The sequence below is a fragment of the Ursus americanus genome, chromosome 5, assembly GCF_024610735.1.
Source record: "Ursus americanus isolate L20-20 chromosome 5, mUrsAme1.1.p, whole genome shotgun sequence".
Taxonomy (NCBI): domain Eukaryota; kingdom Metazoa; phylum Chordata; class Mammalia; order Carnivora; family Ursidae; genus Ursus; species Ursus americanus.
The window spans coordinates 69050490-69073705 of NC_142131.1; the positions used below are offsets into that span (position 1 = coordinate 69050490).

A 23216-nucleotide genomic window follows, 5' to 3' on the forward strand; every position below is an offset into this window, starting at 1 on the left:
TGATGAAGGAACTCAACTTGGAGCTTCACCAGAGGAATGAAAGGTTTGATTTCAGGGTCAGGCACCCCAACTTTTAAGACCTACACTGAGAAACAAGTGCCCAAATCATCTAGCTTTGAAAACCAATGGGGCTCACATCATGAGCTCCCCCGGCTGTAGGGAACGGAGACATGGCTCTTCAAGGGCCTCACACTCACTTTCACACGCCCTAGAACCAAGATAAGCAGCAGCTGAGTAAGAGGCAACCAAATGTGTAACTTTACGTTCAAGAGGCTTGTTTGCTTATCTTAAAGCAACAGAGAGGCAGGCATCTAACGTAACACACATCTAGGGGCCTCCTGGCACGCTCTCCAGGGCACAGCAAGAGGCAACAGACCCAGGAGCCCAGTTTTTCTATGAAAGAGGTCTGTTAAACTTATCTTCATAGCTGCGGCCAAAGGGGCAGGCTTCTGATTAAACACACAACTAAAGGCTGCCTATAATCCTTTCCGGAGATCTCAGATGGGCAGGGGCTATCTTTACACTCTCCTTGCGCCATGCTCCAGAACTCCAGGGCCTCCTGGAAGGGAGCATTTATATGCGTCTGGCTCCTTCCTCTGTATTAGTCTAGTGTGCTCTAGAAACCTCTTCATCACCTGGGTCTGGTGGCCAGGGGCTGATGCTTGTGGTCCCGTAGCCCCGTAGTATATATATTTGCATATTATTAAAGCTGATGTGGGAGGTTCTGGCATTCATTAAGCCCGAATCACAGTGCTGAATGTACTGTATGGTGACTAACCTATCATAAAAAAATTTCTTTAAAAAAAAGGTGCTGAATGAGATCCCTCGTTTGTGACAGAGACAGGTCTTGGCACACCTTATACTACTGGGAGCCATTAACAAGAAAGTAAAGTTGGTCAGACAGACGCAAAGTTGTGAAAGTCAACAGTTATGGGGTGTGCTTGAATGATAAAGTTTGTCTTCCGCATGAGGCCCCTCCTTCACCTGTGGGAGAGGTAAGACAGAAACGACACAGAGAGTCAACGAAAATGAAGAAACGGTGGACTAGGGTCCAAATGAAAGAAAAAGGTGAAACAGAAAAAAATCTGTAACAAAACAGATAGAAGTGATTTACCTGATAAAACATTCAAAATAATGTTCATAAACATGCGTATTGTACTCAGGAAAAGCCTACACTAACACACACATCAGCAATGAGAGAAAACGTACGTATTAAATATATACTAATGGTAGTAGATAATAACTTATGAAATTAGCATGGAGGTTAAAAGATTAGAAAAGATACAAGTTATGAGATGAGTAAAAATTAGAAAAAATAACTATAACAACTACAATCATTACTTAACTGATATACAAGATAAAGGATGTAAAATATACCTAAAACCTAAAAACATGATAGGAAACCTAAGACATGATAGAAAAACCTAAAACATGATAGAAAAAAAAAGTAAAAATGTCGAGTTTTGAATGCATCCATGTCATCAGGATAAAATAGACAATTACACATTTAAGTAGTTCTATGTAAGTCTTAAGGGAAAACACAAAGCAAAAACCTTACATGTATTTATAACATAGTCACACTGCACGGGATGTCCACTAAAATATCATGATGGTTCCACATTCAAAATCCATCCACTGTCTGCATGGCCACCATTCTTTCCCCAGCAGCCCACAACCTGTCCTGAATTATAATACTCATTTCCTACCCACTCATCCTGATTTTACTTTCTCTCAGCTGCCAGAATAATTCTTTCAGATCTAAAGTCAGATCAAGTCACCTCCTTGTTTAAAATTCTCCACTACTTCTCTTTTCCCATCAGTCAATGTCAAAGACCTTCTAGTGACATCTAAGGTCTCACATGATAAAAATGTACAATTCTGTGATTCATCTCATTCATGTCACTTATTCCATTCTAGCCACCCTGGCCTCCTTGATGTACCTTGAGTATGACAGACAAGTCCCTATTTAAGCCCTTATACTGACAGCCCCTGGTGGTCTTGAATACTCCTCCCAGGGAGCTAATTCCTTCACCTCCTTCATTTTGGGCCCTGACCATGAGAAGTACCACTGCTTAGGGGAAGGTTAAGTGGCAGAGAAAGCCTTAACCTATGGGACCCACGCTCCCTACCCTCATAGACTCCTCCCACTAGGCTGGCGAGCACTAAGTAAAATTCAGGACCACTATTGAGGGAACAAATATGGCGAGAGGCTCCCTCTGATGTGCAGACACATCTCCATGGTCTCAAGCCAGGGGTGGAGCAGAAACACAGAACAAAGTTCTCTGTCAAAGCAACAACCGTCATGATCACAAGAAAACACCAGAGGAACCCTCTCAGGGGCAGAACCCTCTTTTTCCTTTCCCTTGCTGCTTTATGTCTTCACCTGCTGCCCTCAGGAAGACAAGGTGCTTTAAGGATATTGTCGGTAGAGGACAAGGATCCATGCAAGGCTTCAGCTTCAGCATCTCCTCTCCCGGGAGCTGGTCCCCTCTTCCAGGCTTGCGCCCCCCGGGAAGCTTTCTCCAGGGTCCAGCTCTGCCCACAGTATTATTACTCAATACCTACTATGGGTCATAACCTTGTAAGTAGATGCGAACTCCTCTTTTACCTGCCGTAGCAATGAGTTCTTCAATTTCCTGTTAGGTCTAACATTTAGTCTTTAGCAATTTGCTAGAAATTTTAGCTGATTTTCCCCCCTCATATATTCCTCTCTGCTCTACTGTAGGTACTGTCTCTCTGAAGTTGCCTGTCTTTCAGTCTCAGGTTAGTTGTTTGTCCCTGCCACATGCCCTCACTGAAGGGTTCAAGGAAAATTTTGACTTTGCAGCTTATCTGGCCTTTTTTTCTTTTGTGTTCTTTTGGTCAGGGTGAGACCGATGCTCTTCCCAGCCCTCTATAAGCTGGACTGATAGAAAAAATAAAAGGCCAAATGAGATCCTAACAATTTGTTACGCCCCATGGTACAATTCCTGAAACCTCTCTGTAGGACAAAATACTATATTCCTGTACTACTAAGTGGGTTTAACGTTCTTCATTTTTATGCAAATTTATGAAAAAGATAACACATATTCAGCTTAATGAATCACCTTTTCCGTATTAATCAAAGTCACTTTTTTGGGGGGTATGAGATCATGAGCTTCTGCATAGATTTTTCCAGTTTTTCTTTTTTTCTAATTTCCTGGGTTTTCAGTAATGTCAATTGTGCGCTTATCTATTTTAGGTCAACCATTTCCTATTTTTTATTCTATGCTATTGGTTTTCCTCTTTTTCCAGCACAAAAGCATTTTTATGCCCCAGCTTTATTCCCCAAGCAGCCCTGAGCTCTCTTCGAGCTACCACAGAGGCTGACCTTCAATTTATCCCTGAGAGTAACTAAAGCTGAGGTTCCCGGCTTTCCTCAGTGGGAAACAGCAGAAGCTGCTCTGTGGCCTCAAAATTGTTTGTCTTCAACAGTCATGTTATTCTGCAGTAAACCATCGCACATACCCTGCATCTTACATGATACAGAATAGTCCTCATTCATTGTAAGTTCTTAAAAATATAGAAAAGGAGAAAGAAAATACTTTTAAAAAAATCCCTCTTTCAGATCAAGATACAGATTGAAAATAGTGTCTGGATACGTCAGGTTTTCTTTCCAGTATATGGATTTTTCTTACACAGATCATTTTGTGCAGCTCGAATAGTACTTACAGTCTCAAAAGTGTAAGAATCACTTGCACGGTATTATACTCAGCCTCACATAACTATCACCCCCAGTGATTTAGTGACAGCTACAGAAGGTTATCAATATATATTTATTTGTGTTTACTATGCGGAGCTTGAAAATGCAATTTCTGCACATTTGCATTATAGGATTCAACTCCAATCAGTAAGACTTACTCTCTGGCCGGTTGGATATATACGAAATTCACATATATTTCTGGAGGCAAATCAATGAATATACACTGAAGGGCAATGTGTGGGGGAGGAGGAGGAGGACTTCTAGCTCCTCATTATAGAAGGAAAGCATGCCTGCATCCATTCTAGCTTTGTCTCTGTTGCCTGAGGTCATGTAATCTAGAAAGATTTAGATAACCCCATACATCAAAGATCCCCAAGCCAAGGTACGTGAGCCCCCCCCCCAAACAGATCTTATTTAACTCTTACAAATGAATTACAGAAGATCACATCTAAAAATTGGTCAATATACAGAAGATTAGAACCTACCAATACATTTAAAGGAATCTTTATCATCCAAAGATCTGTAAATCCCTTTAAAAAATAAACAGGTGGATCTGGCCTATCTCAGTGGGACACGGCTACGTGTGTAGAAGATTTTTTTCCACTTTTGAAACACAAAGTACGGTGTAGCACAGTTGTAAGAGCTGATTCCCCTGGAAACTATATCCCTGCACTCTTGGAATTCTGTTCAACCTCTTAGTTTGTTCCCTTCAAGAATCAAGCAGGAACTGGTTACAAGGGAGAGCTATCCTGTGTTTTGATATTGAATTTTACGCTCTTGCTTTCTACACAGCCATAAACTGATACAATGGCTTTGTACTCCATGCCTTGTATTGGCTCAGCTTTTTGTCTTTATACAATGTTCACAGTAAGGGGAAACCAAAGGTGGAATCTGTCATATTTTCCAGTAGGAGTTAGAGGGCACAAACATTGTCATGTCTTTTCCTGTTCTTTTTTTTTTTTGTAAAAGCAACTATCTCTATGAACACATTCTGCATGAATGACGCAGAGAAGATAATTCTGTTGAAAAATAATGTAAAAAGTACAGTTTTCAATGAAAGAGTTGTGCTTATGTAATGAGACAGTTAACTGAATGCACACAATGGTGAAAATCTGAGGACAGTTTTCAGTTTCTGAAGATTGTCTATGCTTTTGGTCTTTCAAGATTATTTAGGCGTGAATGTCCCAGGCACGAATGACACATGAGAATCTCAAGTCTTGCATCATGTTCAAAAGACTCATCCGCCATTTTAAGCTTGCTTGGAGTCGGCCATAATTGCAGATGTGCCAAAAAGAGAAAAGGGGCACAGGTGCTCCGCTGCCAGGGTGCCCCAACGTGAGGCTGAGGCTCTACCCCAGGGGACAGCACTGTGGTCAAATAAGCTCGCGTGGGCAATAACTAATCATCAGCCCAAGTCATCCTCCTGTGTTCACCCTTCTTCTCACGTGTTCACCCTTACACTTCACAGTGCCACCTCCGAAGCCTACCTGGCCCCATTTTTTATTTTATTTCTTTCTTCACTATCAGTATATGGGATTATTGACCTTGATCCATCCCCACCTATCTCAATGATATTAACTGTTTTGTATCATCATTTGAAGAAACCAAATAAGAGCATCATTTAACATCATACTAGGACGTGAAATGCACTTACTATTCAACTTGAAAGAAAAATAATGTATGTATAGATCATTGATGCACAGATATACACATTTATACAATAAATGCATAGCATATATATTGTATACATAATATACATTGTACGTGCCTTGTATAATAAAATATACAGTATAAACATTTACTATATATATGATGCATACTATATAAAATTTTTATACTGTACATACATTATACAGTTCTATCTATCTACGTATTGAAGAAACTGTCAAACCAATTTTGCCAACCACTCTAGGCTCCATATCTTTCTAAAGACATGGTTATTTTTTCTAACATGGTATTTTTTTGTATTAAGTTACCTCTTAGAGGTAACTTCTATTGCCTTTCCAAAGATGGTTATTCAAAACCACCTTACTTTGCAAATATATGCATTAACTGATATATGAGATAACAGAGGCTCTAACAGAAATAATTATTTACTTACAAGAGAATGACAATCATTTTCCCATCACCACACAGTAGGGAGTATAGGAGCTTACATCACATCTAAAATGTAAGAACCGTATATTGATATATATATATATATATATATATGACAAACAAATACACCATGTAATTTTACGGAGAAACCTATCAAGATTTTGAGGAGAAAAATATCAAGTTCCTTTAAAAGCACAATGTAAGCTTTGTGGATTTATTTTTAGTTTTAAAAGCCTCCATTTAAGCTCCACAATTCACCGGTCACTGTGTAAAGTTTCAGGTAGGCAGTGATTAATGTTTTGTCCCTGCCCTCAAAGAGCACTTATTCTGGTGGGGAAAAAGCTGACATTAAAACATAATTACAATTCGGTTTCAAGAGCGACAGAGAAAAGGGTCAGAGAGACTGAGTTTAACAACTCTGAAGGAGTCAAGGAAAATTTACAAAAGGGATAAAACTTGTGCTGAGAAGTGGAAGGGGATTTTGAAGTCCCCCGTCAGAAAAAGCAGAAGAGATCTATGCAAATAAATGAAAGGAGGTTTGAGAGAGCAAGGCTACAACAGTCAAGAGCTTGTTCGTTTATATGACTGAAGGGATGGAAAAAGTTGCAGAAACTTGTTAAAGCCTCTAAAAAAATCACAGTAAAATCACGGTGGTGATGTTGGGCACCCTTTGTAATAATTTTAAAGTTTATATGTACAAAATTTTGATTTTTTATATCATTTGATGTGGCATTCGGTTAGACAGTCTATACCAAGTGAGGAAATAGCTCTTTAAATTGCTAAAATTTTTATTTAGAAATGTTCTTGAATTCTAAAGTGTCTATGAAGACGATCATACGAATTTTCTCATCCTTACCCATCTATTGTAAACTGTATTAACAGATACCTAAAGATTCAGATAATTCCTAATACACTCCCAAGATAATAATAAATGACCAATTACTCTATTTCAAAGGAGCATAGAATGAAAGGATTTTTGTTCACGTTCACAAAGTTTAACCTTTTTATCTTTCTACCGGGTTTGTCTGATCCTGGTAAAGAGGGATGAAGGCAACTTGGAAGCAGACCGTCTAACCCCAGCTCAGGCAACGAATACCTTGTGAATCAGAAAGGAATCTGCCAGAGAAATTCTCTCCAGATTCCTGACTCACCAACACCTAAGTGAAAATACATGGCGGCTTAAAACCATTAAATCCTGGGCTCGTTTGTTCTCTACAACAGACAGCAAAACACCAATTCATCTCTATACACTTTATGTTCTTGACAAATAAATCAGGGGCTCCTATCAAGTTATGTCCCTTAGCACCAATTCATAATCCATTCGGCAACGCTGCCACCATATACCACCACCTGGCTCTGGGGTTGCACGAAAGCGAGGATCTAGTTGACCACCTTGTAAGTTTTTCTGTGTTGCTGGTACATCCTGTTTCCAGCTCTCTGCTGAGTTAATATTACTGAAGTAGGAGCTCATCCTTTCAATTGTCTTTTCAAATTAATATGTAGAAAATATCATATTGAAAAGTATGAAGTACTCACAACTCATTTGCTCCCTTCCTTAAGGTTCATCCTGAAATAAGGAATTTCCTTCGTTTTTGAAGGTGGGCCACAAGACTGGTCTTCTTTTCTGTTGAATGAGGGAAAGGGGACGCATACAGACCTAAGGAAGTCAAAAGAAGGAAACAGAGGACTTTATATTAAAAAATTGTAGATTTTTATCTGCTACCTCTCAGTCTCTGCCTCTATCTCTCTACAGATTTATAATCTTTGTCATAAATATCTATATATGCTACATAACTACAAGGAGTTGGTATAGAAATCAAAAACTTTAAATGCATATTTTACTATATATATATGAAAAATTAAGCATCTTTAAATATAACAGGAGTAATATTCACCCAGGACATCATGGATGGATCTCCAGAGTATAATGCTGAGCCAAATAAGTCAAACACCTTATGATTTCACTCATATGTGGAAGGTAAGAAACAAAATACATGAACAAAGGGGGAAAAAAAGTCAGACCAAGAAGCCGAGTCTTAACTATAGAGAACTAACAGATGGTTACCAGAGGGAAGGGAGGTGAGTGGGTGAAATAGGTGAAGGGGATTAAGAGTATACTTTCTGTGATAAGCACTGAGTAATAAATATACAGAACTGTTGAACCACTATATTGTACACCTGAAACTAATATAATACTGTATGCTAACTATATTGCAATTAAAATTTTAAAAATGAAAGCCAAAACAGACCAAAACAGATGGAGAGACTGAGTGGGAGACTTTAACATACCTTTCCAAAAAATGGGTATTATGCAGCTCATGATATTAATGATGCCTCTACTGAGAACCCCTGATATCTATCTACATATTTTTTGTAAGTATCTACATCTGTGCCTCTCTATTTGACATCTGCAGGACCCTCTGGGGCATCTCCTCACACTGTCCTATTCAGTGGTTAAGGTTAATGGAAGTCTACAGAAACCCAATAAAAGAAGGATCCGATCCCTCAGGAAAAAGGTTTAGGTAAACTAAGCCAGAAAGCCTATTGGATTGGTCAAAATGATGGCTGAAAGCAAAGCAGTTGTTCATAGTGTATCGTGGAAAGGAGAATACATTATTGCCTTGAGACCAGTGGCAGAAAAAAAAAAAAAAAAAAAAAAGGACGATAACAGCTATGTATATGTTCTACTTCCCTATGTCTTCTCCATTTTTTATTAATATATGTTCCCTTTTGACTCATGTTTCAGTTTACTAAGCTGTAATTGGCATATAACACTGTTAGTTCAAACTGTACAATTTAAAAAATGTATAGACTGCAAAATCATTATGACGATAAGTTAACACCCCTCACCTCACATGGTTGCATTTTTTTTCCTTGTGTTGGTAATTCTTAAGATCTACTTGTAGCATCTTTCAAATATACAATACAGTACTGTTAACTGTAGTCACCATGACATATATTCCATCCCCACTAGTCATCCATCTTAAAACTAGAGGTTCTCACCCTTTGACCACTTTCATCCATTCCCTTCCCTTCCCCTGTTAAGTGCTGTTTTATAATGGGAGTTTTGCTGGTGGTTAACTTCGTAATTTAGTTCGTGGTGAGGACCTCAAGACTGCACAGCAAGGACTCTGTCAACATCTTAAAGCAGAAGATACTGGAGGCTGCCATTTTGGGGGAAGTTTGACATGTGGACTAAAGTTCACATTTCCCATCATGTTTTCCAGATGGCCATGGCTTTAAGACTAATTTCTCACAAAGTCAAAGGCAGCCACAAAGTCACGAGGGACACACAAGGAGTGTTCTGAAAGAGCAAAGGAATTATGATCTTTGCTCCATTCCTTTTTTAGCTACTTTGAAGATGAACATCGAGTCTGGAACTCAAACAATCTTTGAACCATGAAAGACAGCCTTGTGCTAAAGATGGCTTAACAGAGGCATTGGAAAACCTTTTCTCTAGAGGGCTACAGAATACATTTTTTAAACTTTGTAGTCCACAGAGTCTCTGTTGAATATACCCTCTGGTTGCCGTGGGAAAATCATCACAGACAATATATAAGGCAATGGAGGTGGCTGTGTACCAATAAAGGTATTTACAAAAGCAGCTGGCAATCTGGGTTTGGCCCCAACACCATGGATCATCAATATCCAGCCCAGCACCAAGAAAAAAGGATCCAGGTTTGTTTTGTTTCGTTTTTTGTTTTTAAAAAGTATTTTATTTGACAGAGAGAGAACATAAGCAGGGGAGGGGCAGAGGGAGAAGCAGACTCCCCGCTGAGCACGGAGCCCGATGTGGGACTCAAACCCAGCACCCAGGGATCCTGACCTGAGTTTAAGGCAGATGCTAACTGACTGAGCCACCCAGGTGCTCCCAAAAGGATCTGGATTTTGAGGCACCAAGGAGCACCTTACTATCCTAGGCTACTTCCCTCCAATCTTACATATACATGCTGATCTTAAGATATAGGGTTTTGTTCTTTTGTGGGTTGTTGGTTTTTTTTTTTGGGGGGGGGGGGTTCATTTCTTGCTTCCTATGCAGCTACAGAGAGAAAGAGAAACACAAGGGGAACTTTCTGGGCAACAGGTGTTCGTGTCGAAGCTCTTGCTTGCCTAGAGCAGGAGGAGGAAGAAGAGGAAGAGGAAAAGCCCAAGAGGTGCCTCCTTCCTCTTTGTTCCTACTTGAACTCCTTTTTCCCCCCTTTTAAATTCAGTGTAGTTAACATACAGTGTTATTTTAGTGTTATTTTAATATCCAGTGTTATTTTGGTACCAGGCGTACGGTATCATCATTCAATACTTCCTTGTATTGGTGCTCATGAAGAAGTACTTGAGAACCATGTGTGGGTAGCATTTCTCGGAACGATATACTCAATTTGTGGCATAATGTGGTATCTGTGGCACCTCCAGGCTTTAAGCATATTTAATAAATCCAATCATCCTCTTCCTCACTCCACGAGGTACACAGATTACCATCTAAAACCACCACCTCTAAATTGACATTAGCTATATAGTAACGGAATACTTGCGAGGCGCGTTTCATGTTACAGAGGGTTTTCTTTTCTGATACTCTAAATTATTCTATTACTTCACCCATTTGTTCCCAGATTAACCAAAAATGTGTAGATGAAGACTGTGGTGGATACATAATATTTGGGTAGACCCCCAATCTACCCACCTCAAATAAATTTCACACCGAGTCCTTACGGAGGTAAAACTAAAAGATTCAGGATCATTTGGAAACTGAACTGTAGTGGTATCAGGTGCTACCACGGGCCCTTCTCTATTTTTCATTTGCCCCTGTGAAAAAGGATTAGTAAGCGCAATACACATATATCTCTCCAATATGCCAAAAAAGAAAAAAAAAAAGATTTAGACCCACAGGCTTATGTAGTTTGAATGCTTACTAATGGTTATTACGTACTGTGTATTAACTCAGCCAAAACAAAGGAGAATTCACCAGCTCCTACCACCAACACACACAACAAAGCAACTGTGGAACTCCTGCGGGAAGTGCAAAGCTGTCAGGACTCCCTTTCTCTGCCTCTCATCCCAGCTCCCATCTGCCTACCCTTATTTTCTTTTGCTGAAGAGGTCTTCTCGCCTTGTGGCAGAGAACAGCTGTACTGGGAGCTGTGCATGCGCATTTTTAGAGCCTTGGATCACTGGGGAAAAAGAAATCCACGCTCCCCCTAGAGTCAGCAGTGAACAGCAGAATGAGGGAGTGGCCCGGGTGCCGAGGCACCCCAACTGACAGACTATGAATCATGGTCAACCCCACTTAGGAAGGTTTTTGTTCCTGGTCTGAATCACACAGCTCTGGGGACAGAAGCCAAGCCCAGAAGAAAAGACACAGGGTCATTGTTATAGGCTAAGCAGGAGCTTCCCCTAATTATGTATGGTGAAGTCCTAACACCCAGTCCCTCAAAATAGAACTAGATTCGGAGATAGATCTTTAAAGCAGCAATTAAGTTCAAATGAAGTCTTTCAAGTGGGCTCTACCCCAGTATGGCCGGTATCTTCATAAGAAGAGTAAATTAGGACACAGACATCTCTCTGTGCAAAGAGAAGGGCATATGAAGACACGGAAAAGATTGCCACGAAAGAGGTCTCAGAGGCAACCCATATCCCAAAAGCCTGATTTTGGGCTTCTAGCTTCGAAACTGTGAGGAAATCACCCTCTGTTGTATAAGCCACCCAGTCTGCTCCAGCAAACTAATGCCAACTTTCGAAGCAGGAAATATGCTCCCACTAGAACCAACACACCTTTCATGGTAAGAACTATCAATAGTTACCCCAACAGACACCTGTTAAGAGAGTAGTCAAGTAATCTATAAACATAGAAACAATAACTCACCCTAAGGAATCATAACTTTGGACTGACTTATCCCACAATACAGCTGCCTTTCTCTATTATTCACTTACGTACACGTTGTGTATTTTGTTAATTTTGTTCATAAATATACTCATGTTTAGAACAACTTGGTACCTAGTAATTTTGCACAGTGTTTTATTAATCATCCTAACTCCAAATAAGTTTAGTGAACGTCTGGACCTAAAGAGTTTGTCTGGCAATGTCTCTGCACATCTACCCTTTTACTCGACTCACGGAAACCATCAGCTGTCATATTCAACGTCCTTTCTATTCATTCTCATGAAAAACAACACGTATCGATAGGAGTTATGTGACTAGAGAGCACATATACTGTGTGTTTTCAAGAATAGTTTTTATTTAACCAAGGCCAAGGCACCACGTGATAAAGAGAAAAGCTTTAAATCACATTAGAGTATTAAAAAAAAAATGCAGACAATAGATCTTGCTTGGTGTTTTGTTTCAAAAAACTTTATACCACTCAATAAAAACTTATTTCACAGGGATATGAATGTAATTTTTTTTCTTTTGCTGTTACAATGAATCCATTCAGATGATTATTTTAAATCCTCCTAGCAAAAAAGTCCACAACATTGTCTTTTCCCTGATGAAGATACAGATGAGCGGAAAACAAGTACCTTTGGGTGGAAGAAAAAAAAAAAAAAGACCTCTAACTCTAAATAGGGAATTGTTTTTCCTCTCTTGACTTAATATTCAAAATCCCAGAAATATATTGAATCTGTGAACAACCAATTTCAAATGGCACCTGGAGCAATGAATGCTTCTTTAAAAACATATTTCAGGATTATAACGAAAATAATTTATGTTCAATACAGTCCTACTCGTGACCAACTTATTTATACTGTTTAGAGTGTTTAATTTTTCTCTGCTACAAGATTTTATAATTTTGGGAAAATTGAGTGCAAGCAACATCTTTTTTATCTCAAAGATTCTTCTCTCAAAAATCTTCACCTGTGTCAATACACATATATGTCCTTGTTGCCACCTTTGTATTCTAATGGGCTCCCAGAAGCAATCTTCCCTACTTAAGATCACGTTTTCCTGATGTAAGGCCCATGTAAACATCGATACAATTACCTATCATCCATATTTGATAACCCTACAGATTTCAATTCATAAAGATCAAACTCCATTATATTTTTCATTATTTTTTTAAGATGTCAACAAAAATTTAGTGAGAGAAGAGATCATCTTCCTACTTTGTTTTTGGTTTTTTTTGTTTTTTTAAAGATTTTATTTATTTATTTGACAGAGATAGAGACAGCCAGCGAGAGAGGGAACACAAGCAGGGGGAGTGGAAGAGGAAGAAGCAGGCTCATAGCGGAGGAGCCTGATGTGGGGCTCGATCCCATAATGCCAGGATCACACCCTGAGCCGAAGGCAGACCCTTAACAGCTGTGCCACCCAGGCGCCCCCATCTTCCTACTTTGAATATTATATTCAAACTGCTGTAACTTTAAACAATGAAAATACTTGCCCAGATGTGCCCAGATGGGCTGATAGTATATTATGGAGAAAAATACTTCTTACTCCTGAGAAACAAAGTATATCAAGGGAAACAAGTGGTTGTAGCATTTTATCTAATTTTTTTTCCCCTTTAACTTAGGCATAAACATGGCACAAAGCCTTGTTTTGAAAGGCAGAGAGCACCTCAAGGAAAATTATTGATCGCACCTTGGAGACCAAGTAGAAAAGTTTTGTGTTATCTTTTTTTATGGCACTGAATGTTAGGACCCAGCTCAGCCTGCCTCTAGACCGGCAAGGCAGGTGAAATTAAATCAGAGTTTTAAGCTCCATTTTGATCTAATCTGTTCGTGTAGCTAAAACCTCAAAGTTCCATCATGCCAAATATGCCATCTTAACCAATTTGTTTCCTTATCTTCCCTTTGACATTTTATCATGTGACAGACCAAGAAACAAGACTGATTTCCCTTGGAGAGTTTAATTCACATCTGGTATCTTTTAGAAAGCTTTCCTGACAGGAATAGCCATCATAATATGAAATCACTCACTTTTAATAACATCTTTAAATATCACATGATTTACATGCACACAAATTAAAGTTCTGGAAAGAGTATGTCAAAGTGGCTTCAATACTGACAGACCTGAATTCCTTCCCCAGACTGAAAGAGAAATTCTGTGACCTGAGACACTGTCAACTCTGTTTACAGCACATGGACAGACAGCTGATGGCCCCTGGGAAAATGTACCTAGTACAACAGCTCTGTGGACTTCTCTCCAAGGAGAATTGAAGCAACTGGGACTTACTGAAGGAAATTCCCATGGGGAAGTTTAGGAAAAGTAGACCCAGTGAGGCACAGCTGGCCAACTGTATCCACTCCACCACTTCCTCTGTAAAGTATCTTCATGGTAACAGAAGATGCCACACTTTTCTTTCATTTTTGCAATTGTGGAAAATGTTTCAAGCTTATTGGGGAGATAGTTGAATAGAGAGGCTACATTCTGCTATTTCCTCAAATCCACAAAACCCATTTCAGGCATTCCTGAGAACTCCTTCACCCCAACCCCACTCTATGCTCATCACACCTAGCGGGGAGGACTGCACATAGGAAACTCAGCCAGCTATTTCCAGAGGTTTAAGAATCCAGACATGTGAGGGCTTATGGGTAATTGATTGGAACCCATTTTACTAGGCTCGGGTTGGGCTCTAAGTCCCATTAGTCACCCTATTTGATAGAAAAGACAGATAAACAACATTTACCGTGTAGCTGACCCCTCATGGCATCATTTCCTTAGACACTGGGGTTCTCTGACTTACTTAGGTCCTGGTGAATTTATTGCTAATGGAAAATTAGAACAGAGTATGCTAAAAAAAATTATATAAAGAAAACAGATACCTCTCACATTTATTTTATGTCTGAAATGGAGGACAGAATAGTCAGAGGCTTAATTTCCAGTTATGGATCCTTCACATTCTGTGAAGCCTTCAGTCACATTTCTTAACCTTCCTGTACCGCCCTTTCTTCTGTAAAAGATACTTAAGAATTTTACCCACCTCACAGACTTATGTTGGAATGAGATTTGATGTGGAACTTCCTTAATGCAGTCTCTAGCACATGCTAAAAACCTGAAGAATTATTACTTACTAGGATTTGCAGCAGATACCGTGAATATTAATTTGCATGCTGTGGTCTATACTTAGGGATTTGGGGTGCATTTTTGAGCACCCTGGCCTCTGGCTTTCTTGTGTTATTGTGTAACAAAGTGTGGCCACCAGCCCTGAACATTATAGGGAAGACAAAAGCCATTGCTGATCTTCTGACGTAATAAAGAGACCAAGGATAGAAAGTACTTCCTCTGTAATAACAGAATGTGTCGGGGTGTTTCAGGTAAGGAACCTTGCCCAGCGTGCACAATAACTGAATGCAGTCACCTTCTCTGAAAGTAACATGTTAATTAAGGGTAATATTTACTTCTGAGTTCCTCAGAATGGACTTAGAATGTACATTCCTCCCAGATTAGTGAATCTTCCAGGGTCTATGTGTATTTTAAGCTGACCTTATCAGAAACTTAAAAACAACAAATTTTATGTCCAGTAAGAGACCTGGGGAAGCCTTATTTGCAGCCACCTTGACCGTTTCTCATGGTATGTGGGTGGCCGATGAATCTACAGGTTCTGTTTCAGACCAAATATTTTAACCAGGGAACACAAGTGAGAAAGGAATAGAGTTTGGGAAGGAAATCTGCTAAGGTACTTGAGGTTAGGATTTCAACCCGTGAATGTTAAGGGGGACATAATCAGCCCATACGGTTTTGACACTAAAAATTCAATGTCTTTAACAGATACAAAACTATTCAATTCATTTGCTTCTTCCTCAATTTATATCTTTCAATAATGTTGCCATTACATCTAATTTGTTTGGGTACAAACAACTTTGTATTATTTTATTATTGTTTTTAAGTTGGTAAGATGTGCATTGGTAGCTCGTCTTTCATTCCTGCTATTGATTTCTCATCTGATTTTTTCCTTGATCACTTTAGCTAAGAATTTAATAAACTTATTGATCTCATGACTAAACCATCTTTGGGCTTTGTCAATTTTCTCTACTGTTTGCCTGTTTTTCTCTTATGGTCCTCCACTCATCTTATTTTTTTAATGATTTTTTATTATATTATGTTAGTCACCATACAGTACATCCCCGGTTTCCGATGTAAAGTCTGATGATTCATTAGTTGCGTATAACACCTAGGGCACCATGCAATATGTGCCCTCCTTACTACCCATCACCGGCCTATCCCATTCCCCCACCCCCCTCCCCTCTGAGGCCCTCAGTTTGTTTCTCAGAGTCCATAGTCTCTCATGCTTCATTCCCCCTTCTGATTACCCCCCTTTCTTTATCCCTTTCTTCCCCTACCGATCATCCTAGTTCTTATGTTCCATAGATGAGAGAAATTATATGATAGTTGTCTTTCTCTTCTTGACTTATTTCACTTAGCATAATCTCCTCCAGTGCCGTCCATGTTGCAGCAAATGTTGAGAACTCGTTCTTTCTGATTGCTGAGTAATATTCCATTGTATATATGGACCACAGCTTCTTAATCCAGTCATCTGTTGAAGGGCATCTCGGCTCCTTCCACGATTTAGCTATTGTGGACATTGCTGCTATGAACACTGGGGTGCATATGGCCCTTCTCTTCACTATGTCTGTATCTTTGGGGTAAACACCCAGTAGTGCAATGGCTGGGTCATAGGGTAGCTCAATTTTTAACTTTTTAAGGGACCTCCACACGGTTTTCCAGAGTGGCTGTACCAACTTACATTCCCACCAACAATGTAGGAGGGATCCCCTTTCTCCACATCCTCTCCAACAATTGTTGTTTCTTGCCTTGTCTATTTTTGCCACTCATCTATAATATTTGTTTTGTGGACATGCTTAAGCTTTGTGTCAATGCAAAACTTCTAGCTTCTTCAAGGAGTGATTTTAAACCCTTTTTCTTTTCTATTACAAGCATATAATGCTATCAAGAGCCATCTGAACACTTTAGCTGTAACTAATTCACGTTGATATAATTTATTTTCCTTCTTACTCAACTGGAAATTTTTTTCTGATTTTCTTTGATTCTTTAACCAACATGCTACATGAAGCATCTCCTTATCCTTTATAATTTTAGTTTTACTAATACCAAGGGTAGAGTACTCTGTTCTCAGTTCATATAATATCATGGCCAAATTTTCTCACTTAACTCTGCATTTATATTAATGGAGTTATGGAGGAATTCCAAATCATTTCAGAATAAACAAAGTGTTATTGATTTCTATTTAAAATATGTCATCCATCTCACACATGGATTGCCTTTTGATACATAACTTATTCACTGAAATCTCAGTACAATTCTGTAACGTTGCTATTAGTTTTAAATTACTAAAATCCTTCCACTGCACTTTAGGACTTAGTCCAGTTTACTTTAAAACTCCAATCTCAAATTTTATGTAAAGCTTTCTTTCAATTTACTCCCTACCGCAGAAGGACGTCTTCCATTTGGCATGGTAAGAAGGAAGTTTTTGAGGATAAAGAGGGAAAATAGAGTTATGTCCTTACATGACTCAGTGTGGTTAACAGTTTGCCTCATCCCCCAACACTAATCCCTATTTGGTTTGGCTGTTTCAATTAACCTCGTTCTTGGGCTGTGGGATTCATGGAGCTGCCATGTTATGCCCTACCTCACTAATGAACACATTGCTCTGAATCAGTTCACTTGGTCATTAAGTTTTTTTCCCCAAGTAGAGACACTATGTTGGGCTATTCTGTGTCTATAGTTACCCTATATTCTATCGATGCACATTGTTCATTGCATCCCATTACAAGGCCACCTCCTCAATACTGTTGCCTCACACTTGAGGCACAGCTAACATTGCCCTTGACCATTTTTGGGAATCCTTATTTTTAATCTTTACGGAATAGAGACTTTTTCACATATTCCTGCAGGATAGTCACTGACTAGTCTATGAAAGACCACAACTCCATCATCTATGGGGCCCCAGGCTTTAAAAGTGATTTTTTGGGAACCTGAATGCCTCACCTCTATTATGCAGTAAAGAATTAATTATAGCGTTATTCTTCAAAGGGCATACCTAGCACTTGTATCGAGTAGGGGAAGAGGTAAATGAGCATCGGTACAGATGGCTCTCACACTGCTTATTACGCCTTGGAGAGAAGAAGTTGGCCCCAAGTGCTGGCAGGTATCTGAAGTTTAAGGTCTTGGTATTTTTGTGACATGTCAAAAGCACAGCACTTAAACAGACACTCACAGTTGGGTCTTTCAGCAGCTCTGCCCTATTTCCTAATACCTCATCAGTTACAGTTGACGATGGAGCAGAAACAATAGCAGATTACTAGAACTTCCAGCCAAGAAGAGTCTGATAAAATACTGAGAACATCGGACATGTCCAAACATAAGAAAAAAATCCATGTGTCAGTTAATAGATGAACCATTAGATATATTAACACCGACACTGACACCTCAACATTTTGTCTGCAATCTCCCATTTTACACACAAATGGAACCTATTTCTAAGAAACACTTTGTGTTTTACCGTGCTCTTGAGAGGACTGTGACTGTAACCCTTGCAACTCAGTAGAATGTGCTATTCTAAAAAATAATGTTTCCTAAACCAATAATTGAGGTTTCCCAAAATCACTTTGCGAAAAGGAATTTAAAAAAAAAATCTAGTTGAAGCCAAACTTAATATGATATTTCTGGTACTTTCGCTTTTAGCTATGTGTGGAACATACTTATTCAAGCCTTCCTGGCATGTTTTTCCCTAAGCACTAAACCTCTCTGTACTTCAAACACATTTTAAAGGAAAAAAAATGCTAATTTTGAACTATTTTAATTCAATTCACATGTCCCTTTATCCTTATTCTCATCTTCCTCCATGTTTAACAAAATTCAACATGTTTTTATTATAAAAAATACTTTAAAATTGGGGATAGAAGAGACATGTCAATCCATAGTTAAGAGTATTTAGGACAAGCCCACAGCTAACATTGCCCTTGACTATAAAGAGCTAAAAGGTTTTCCTCTAAGCTCAACAAACTAAGGGTGCATATTCTGACTATCCTTACTCAACACATTACCCAAAGTCCTAGCCAGAGCAATCAGACAAGGAAAAAAAAAGCATCCAAATTTCATGAACTGATCTTATATATAGAAATTCCCAAAAGTCTACTAAAAGGCTGGTAGAACCAATTAACTACTTCAGTAAAAGTGCAAGATACAAAATCAATCAACCCATCGGTTCCATTTCTGTACTAGAACAACGAAAAATCTAGGAAATAAAACATTCACATTCACAATAGCATCAAAAACAGGAAAATATTCAGGATAAATTAAACCATAGAGGTTCAAGTTCTATGCAATGAAAACTATAAGAATTTGATGAATTGAAGGAGACACCACAAATGCATAGACAACCCGTTCTCATGGTTCGTACTTATTAATTCTGTAAATGCCCACATGACCCAAAGCCTTCTGTAGATTCAATGCATTCTTTTAAAGGAAAGCTCTTCTTATTAAACTCAAGAATTACACAAGGATGTCTTTTTTTGTCCCTTTTATTCATTATAATGTTGGCAGTACTAGTCAGAGCAGCCGGGGGAAGGGGAACAAAACAGAAAGGTAACCAAATTGGAAGACTAAAAGTATCTGCAGGTAATGTATTATATATAGAAAATCCTAACAAGACTCCACCAAAAACCAAAAAAAACAAACAACAAAAATTAAAAAAAACCTACAACTGTTATAATAAAACAATTCAGTGAAATTGAAAATAAAATTAATATAATCTGTTCCATTTCCATACACAAAAAATGAACTATCAGAAACGGCAATTCAAAGCACTTTGATCTGTAATTGCATAAAAAGAAAATAATTCCCAGGAATAAATTTATCCGGGAAACACCTCTACCCTGAAAAATCTAGCACATGGGTCAAGGAAGCTGAAAAAGGCACAAATAAATGGCAAGAGATTATGTGCTCATGGTATTGGAAGAGTATTGTTAAAAGGTCCATTCTACCTTAAACAATTGACACTGTACAATCCTTATCCAAATTTCACAGAAATAAAACAATTCTCAAATTTACATGAGAGTAACATTTCTGAAAAAGAACAAAGCTTGAGACATTATGCTCCCGGATTTTAAACTATATTACAAAGATATAGTATTCAAAAAGTATAGTATTTTCATAAAAACAGACACTTAGATTAATGGAACAGAATAAAGAGCCTAGAAATAAACCCAAACCTATACGGTCAATCCATTTACAACTAAGAAGTCCCAAATATGTAAGGGGTAAAGACCAGGATCTTCAATACACGGTGTTGATCAAACTAGACAACCACCGTCCAAATAAGGAAACTGAACCCCTACCTCACACACAACAATGAGCTCAAAGTGGGTTAATGACTTGAATACCTGAAATCATCCTCCTAGAAGAAAACACATGTGGAAAGTTCTTGGACATTTGTCTTGGGTAGGGTTTTTTTTATTTGGCCCCGAAAGCAAAGGAAACAAAAGCCTAACAAAGAAGTCAAATTCTATCAAGCTAAAAAGCTTCTTGCCAAATAAAGGAAACCATTAACGCAATTCAAAGACAACCTATGGAATGGAGGAAATATTTGCACATCATATATAACAAGAAACCAATATCCAAAATACATAAAGAATTGGGAAAAAAATCAGATTAAGACATGGCCCAAGGATCTGATTTCCAAAGACAACATAAAGATGGTCAACAGATACACGGTAAGTTCTCAACACCACTCATAATCAGGGAAATACAAATCAGAACTAGAATGAGACGTCGCCGCATACTTGTTAGAAATGCCATTATTGGGGCACTGGGCTGGCTCAGTCTGAAGAAGACGCAACTCTTGATCTTGGGGTTGTGAGTTCAAGCCCTGTGTTGGGTGGAGAGAGGACTTAAACTTTTTTAAAAACCGCCCTTATTGAAAAGACAAAAAAACTCAGTAGTGTTCATGAGGATGTGTTCAAAATGAAACGTTTGTGCACTGTTGCTGGGAATGTCAACTAGTGCAGCCAGGACAGAAAATGCTACACAGGTCGCTCAGAAATGAAAAAAATTATCATAGGACCCAGCAATTCCAGTTCTGTGTATTTATCCAAAGAAAATGAAAATACCAACTCAGAAAGATACGTGTATCCCCATGTTCATTTTACCATCAGTTACAGCCACCAAAATATGCAAACTTTATCAAGGGATGAATAAAGACAATGGTGTCTTCTGATATACAATATACACACACATACACAATGGGGTATTATTCAGCAATGAGCAAGAGTTTGCAACATATGGATGGACCTTGAGTACATTATGTCAAGTGAAATAAGGAAGAAGCAAATACCTTATGAACCCACTTACATATAAAGGTCATCTTAAAAACCCAACAACAACCTAACAGCAACAAACAGCACTTGAAGCCATAGAGAAGAGAGTGGTGGTTGCCGGAGACAGGTGGTAAGAAATGGACAAAAGTGTTGAAAAGTAGAAACTTTCAGCGATAAGTTATGTGGAGGTAAGGTTTCACACAGTGACTACAGTTAATACTGCACTGCCCACTTGAGAGTTAAGGGAATAGAAAAAAAAAGTATTTCTTGTGATGAGAACTTCTTAGTGACAGACACTGATGTGACTTATTGTGGTCATTTTACAACACAAACGTCGCATCACAATGTTGTACACCTGACACTTAACTGTTGTGAATCGGTTGCATCTTACAGAAAAATAGTATAATGGCGATGGCATGAGATAACCACAGATTATAATTTCTCTTATTCCAAATATTAGCTAATTACCAAGAACAAGTTATGTGAACTCTCTGAACCACAAATTGATTTTTTGATAAATACTATCGCATATACATTTTTCTAATTTATTACAAAAAGAAATGCTTAAGAGGCAGCTGTTATTTTTAATAAACCTCTAATCAATAGCTAGCTTTTCGTTATTTAAATGCTTGTATAAACAAGAGCCTTAAATGAGAGCGTTCTCACGCTCAGTAATTTTCTTAGAATAGTTCATCAGTTTTAAGATCTCAGAGTTGGGAAAAACAGAATTATCCTCATTTTATTTATAACAGTCTAGAAGCCAAAGAATTTAAATAAGCTGACTGCAAAACTAAGCATCCTGCTTCATTCGAGGTCATCCTTTACGGTTCACATTTTTAAGTTGTGCAATCAACCCCTCGTGAATCTTTAAGACCACAAATAAAATTTGCAGTTTTAGTATATACATCTGATAATAAATTCAGGTCATGAAAACACATTTTGATTAGTTTTCAAGTGACTCACTTCAGAAATACACAGGAGTCTAAGAGCTTACCAAATTTTAGGAAACCAATTCACCTTAGCAAGAACCTATACCAAAAACTTCCTCTTTTCGTCAAATGTAATTCAAATATGACAAAATTTGGGGGGGGAGGACCCTCAATTAATGAGGGGTCTATTTTATCAAACTTCCAATGTGTGTAGGTCAATACTTTGCCACAACTAATACTAATACTGAGATCATCTGCATATTTTATAGGTAAAATATTAGCCACAAAAATATTAGCAAAAAGTGTTTTTATCCACATTTGAGAAGGAACAGTCCAATTTTCTTTGAATGTCATTCTTTATTCAAAGGTTACCTCTCCTTTGATATAATTAGAAAAATATTATGAATAATGATACCCCGAAGCTCCAATTATGTTCTGCAAATTAGAATTAGGTCAGATGTTATGCCAGTTACCAACCGTCTAACGAATGTGCCCAAAAATCTTGAAAATGAGGAAAAACTTCACTAACCGCAAAAACATGTGTTTCAAGGAACAAAGTCTACTCTTTCGGAGCTCCATATGCCCAGGAGAAACAGAATTCCACAAGAGGTAGAATGTTGAACTTAATTGATAACTAATGCAATGTACTAACAAGTTATAAATGAGAAACGTTTGAGAGCACGCTTTAATTTGAAGTATGGGTTCTTTGAAGTTACCTCTTACTAAATTCCTTTAATTTTGTTCATTTTCCTCATTCCTTGACACAGTAAATTGGCTTCTCATCAACTCAAAGTCCATCTGCTTGTGCCTGTTATTTTAATTGGTGACTCCACTGAACTGAGTAGGAAACCAAGAGAGCATAATAAAATTGATCAGTTAAAGAAAGGAAAGTTGGTCACTTTCAGATTTTTTTTTGGGGGGGAGGGGGCTATTTGAGCCTAGGAGAAAAGGGAATTTATACTTTGCAGAATAGACAATCCAGCGTAGGACAAAAAGATGTGCAAATGTGAAGATGTCACAAAGTATTTTTTTTTCTGTGACCTGACGGAAATCTACCTATCCTCATTAATACCATTACCTGAAACACTTAAATATTTAGTCAAAGCAAGGTCACCTAACCGGAGAAAGGGAGGTTGTCAAGTCTGATAGTAAAAAATTTTTTAGAATTACATGTGTATGTATCTGTTATAGTTCGCTGTGGTATTGCT

General features: G+C 38.3%; 1 long non-coding RNA gene across 1 annotated transcript in view; it reads right to left on the bottom strand.

Moving 5' to 3' along the window:
• Positions 1 to 6764: 6764 nt before the first annotated feature.
• Positions 6765 to 23216, bottom strand: part of LOC123790424 (uncharacterized) — a 61951-nt gene continuing 45499 nt past the window's right edge. Inside the window, exon 4 of the long non-coding RNA XR_006779082.2 lies at positions 6765 to 7475. This is a non-coding gene — a long non-coding RNA (uncharacterized LOC123790424). The remainder of the gene's footprint in view (positions 7476 to 23216) is intronic.